The 4,094-nt window shown below is 43.5% G+C and overlaps 1 pseudogene; it reads left to right on the top strand.

Annotated features, from left to right (window-relative positions):
* The first annotated feature begins 1,515 nt into the window (after nucleotides 1–1,515).
* Nucleotides 1,516–1,965, top strand: LOC129685094 (ubiquitin-40S ribosomal protein S27a-like; annotated as a pseudogene).
* Nucleotides 1,966–4,094: the final 2,129 nt, after the last annotated feature.

Raw genomic sequence — 4,094 nt, 5'->3', positions numbered from 1 at the left:
ACATTGTCGATATCTGTAGCATTCAAAAACACAACCTAGAGAGCACGTCAGACAAAGCTGAACACCTCATGGCGGTGGAAGCAAGAAAAAGACTGGCAGAGAACCCAATATCCCTTCTGTAGACCAACTCCCGACCTTCCTCCCATTAGACACACCTCTTACAGGTTCTACAACCTTCCACAGCACTAAGCTGAGGGCTCAGTCTTTAACACGTGAACCAAAGCTGGGGCGGGGGGACACACAAGTCTAAATAAAGCTACAACACACAATCTACTCATTCTAACATTAGTTTCTTCCAGAAACATCCTCACAAACACCTCCAGAGATAATGCTTTACTAGCTCTCTGAGCACCATTGAGGCCAGTCAGGCTGATAAATAAATTAGCAATCACTATAGGACATTGATTTAAGAAGACTTTATCTATCTGTCTGTCTTTTGTCATGTAGTCAAGGCTGACCTTAGACTTGCTCTGTAGCCAAAAATGATCTTTAATTTCTGAGTCTCCTGCCTTCACCTACTAAGTGCTGGAATTACATGGCTGTGCCACTGTGCCCAGCTGAAATGCTCCAGGCAAATGGCTCTTTAAAACACTATATTCTGGGGCTATGGAGATGACTCAGCAGTTGAGAACATTTTCTGCTCTTCAGGACCCACAAGGTGGCTCACAACCTTCTGTAACTCTAGTTCCAGGGATGGATGGTATCTTCTGACTTTCCTCCAGTACCAGGCACAAACCTGGTGCAGGCAAGCACCCGTAAGCACTACAGAATCCTATAAAAAATAGAAACAATATATTCTAGAACAGAGGTCCTCAACCTGTGGGTCACGGTCAAATATCAGCTATCCTGTATATCACATATTTACAATTCATAACCATAGCAAGATTACGGTTTTGAAGTAGCGACAAAAATAATTTTATGGTTAGGGGTCACCACAACGTGAGGAACTGTTTCAAAGGATCACAACATTAGTAAGGTTGAACCTTTCTAGAAAGGTGGGAACCACTGCTCTAGAACTTTTTTTTGTTTTGTTTTTTGAGACAGTGTTTCTTGGTGTGATAGCCCTGGCTGTCCTGAAACTTACTCTGTAGACCAGGCTGACCTCAGACTCTCAGAGATCTGCCTGCCTCTGCCTCCCTGAGTACTAGGATTAAAGGTATGTATGTGCCAACTACTACCAGCCTATTGCTCTAGAACCTTAGTGCATGGCTCATGGTAAATATTGGATGGAATGAGAAAAAAAAATCTTAGTCAGTTGGACTAGGGCATTGAATAAAACTTACTGAATTAAAGTAATTACTAATGACTGGACCAGAGTGGTGGCGTTAGAGATGGAGAAAGTACAAAATATTGAGAAATAGTTTGGGGATAAAACAAATAAGTTTTGGTGATAATTTAAATATGAATAGAAGCATATGACCTCTCTTTGGACTACATAGTGAGTTCTAGACTAGTCAGGGATACAAAAAAATAAAAACTTTCCGATTTGCCAACTGCCGTGGAAATGCCACCCAGATGCAAATTTTCATAAGGACACTTACAGGGAAGACTATCACACTCTGACCCCTCCAACACTATAGAAAACGTGAAGGTCGCAATGCAGGATAAGGAAGGGATTCCTGCCGATTAGCCAAGGCTGCTGTTTGCTGGCACCAGCTGCAAGATGCTGTACTTTGACTGCAACATTCAAGAGGAGTCCCAGCTTCATCCTGAGTTGGGACTCCGTGGTGCCCCGAGAAGAGGAAGTCTTCTGGCATTCCCACGAAGAACAAGCTAAAAAGAAAGAAGATTAAGTCGGCTGTGCGGAAATGCTGTAAAGTGGATGAAAATGGCACAATTAGTCGCCTTTGGCGAGAATGCCCTGCTGACGAATGTGGTGCTTGAGTCTTCACGCCCAGCCGCTTTGACAAACATTATTGTGGCAAGTGTCTGACTTACTGCTTCAACAAACCAGAAGATGACTAATTGTGTATAAGTTAATAAAAAGACAGGAGCTGATAAAAAAATAAAACAAGCAAATAAATCAACAAGAAGATATTTATGGATAAATGCATAAAATACATTCAATACTGAAAGGGTAAAATTTAATGTGAAGCTTCACTGCTTCTGTTTCAAATACCAATTCTGACTGTAAATATGTTTATTAAGTTTTACAAATTTGGGGTCTGGCTAATTTCAATGTGTGATGTTTTCTTTTATGTGCAAGTTTTTTTTTTAATAATAAAGCTTATAAAATTAAAAAAAAATAAGAGAGCTGGGCATGGTAGCACATGCTTTAAGTCCTAGCATTTGAGAGGTCAAGGCAAGAGGATTGCCATTTGATCTACGTATCAAGTTCCAGGCCAACCAGGGCTACGTAGTCAAATCAAGCTAATTAATAAGAAGAAAGAAGAGGGACATTTCCACTATAGCTAAGATTTAGGGAAGGCGTGGTTTTAATGGGTAATGTTGCATTCACTTCTGGACACACTGAATTGAAGGTAACTTGAGGAGAACCGTTCGAAGAGGCCAGGTGAGTAGCTAGAGCCCCCTGGAATCCCGACAGAAGGTGTGAATATGAGGTGCACGCACACACTTATCGGAACTGAAGCCATAGGAAGAGTTACTGCATGGAAGGACAGGCTGTTGGATAGATGGAGACCAGCTCTTAGAACAGATCCCTCAAAAACCCCCACGTTCAAAGGTTTACGGGAAGAACAGGACATTTCACAGAAATGCCTGTGAAAGGGCTTCCAGAGGGTTAAGAGGAGCCAGAAGAGTGATGGGAAAGGGCACAGATGAAGAAAGAGATTAAATGGAATGATGGGCAGGGGACGCTATGCTAGACAGGAAGAAAATTGAGACAGAAGAGGGTAAGAAGAAAGTTAAGGGGCCAAAGAACTGATGCTCAGATGAAATGGTAGAACAAGTGCAGTAGAGAAGCTCAATTGGCAGGCTGGGCCCAGGAGAGAAGGTGACTGTGGCCAGGAAGTTGAATTCCTGATGTTAGAAGCAGAAAAAAGTAGAGTAGCTTTTGGTTGTAACAAGATCCCAGAAGTGACTGCAGGGGTAGGGGGTGGAGTGGCACTGTGGGAAGACGATGGACCAAGGTGTGCAGGCAGACTTCACTTCAGAGGATTTATAGCATCAGAACAGACAGTAAGCCAAATGCCAGTATCTTCTGTGAACAGTAAGAAATAATGGGCAGTGGGCGGTGAAGGCACACACCTGTAATCCCAGCACTAGGGAGGCAGAGGCAGGTGGATCTCTGTGAGTCCCAGGCTAGCCTGGTCTACAAAAAGAGTCCAGGACAGCCAAGGCTGTTACACAGAGAAACCCTGTCTCAAAAAAAAAAAAAAAAAAAAAAAAAAACTCAAAGGAAATAAAAAAGTAACTAGGAAATAGTTACAGGTGCTCACTCAAGGAAAGGGACCAGAGGGGGTTACAAAAGGGCAGAGAGAGAGCGGATTAGAAGTAATACTGATGTGAATCCTCAAGTTCCGACCCCACAGAGGTATAAGAACATGAGTAGACTTCTTTCGAGCCAGCTAAGCAGAAACAGAGCCAGGTTCACATAAGCTCAGAACTACAAGGAACATTCAGGGAAAACATGGGGAAAAGGAGGTTCTAAAGCGACGATGGAAGCTTTGGGCTGGGAGAGAAAAATGGGAATTGGCTTGGGCCTGAGGAAATATTTAGAAATGTTAGGAAGGTCAGTTCCGCAGGAGGCAAACATGGAAAGAGCGGAAGTGCTTTTGAGATAACAGAAATCAGTCTCGCTCGGTTTGATTAGCACTGAGCCCAGAAGACCAGCAGATACAGGAGCTCAGGGAAGCTGACTGTGGTCTGGGAAGTCTTGTAAACACTTCTTCCCATGCAGTTTGGCCAGGTGTATCAGCTGCCCCAGGAGATGGTCAGGGGGAGAAAGGTTTGTCAAGGAAAGAGACGAACCAAGGTCTGAAGCAGATCAGACAAAGTCCGGATCCACTGGTGTGTTTTTTTAACCAGGTGTTTGAAAGTCCCAGTGTTTGTATGGGATGGGTTGTACGTGAAATGAGGGAAATTAAGTAGCTCAGGAGGCTCCTTGGCCAGCCGTCCTGCCCTAATGGGCAAGC

This window comes from Psammomys obesus, unplaced genomic scaffold, assembly GCF_907164565.1.
Source record: "Psammomys obesus unplaced genomic scaffold, mPsaObe1.curated_primary_1811, whole genome shotgun sequence".
In the NCBI taxonomy this organism is placed as follows: Eukaryota; Metazoa; Chordata; class Mammalia; order Rodentia; family Muridae; genus Psammomys; species Psammomys obesus.
The sequence above is the reverse complement of the archived record's forward strand: the minus strand, read 5'-3'. Positions and strand labels throughout refer to the sequence as shown.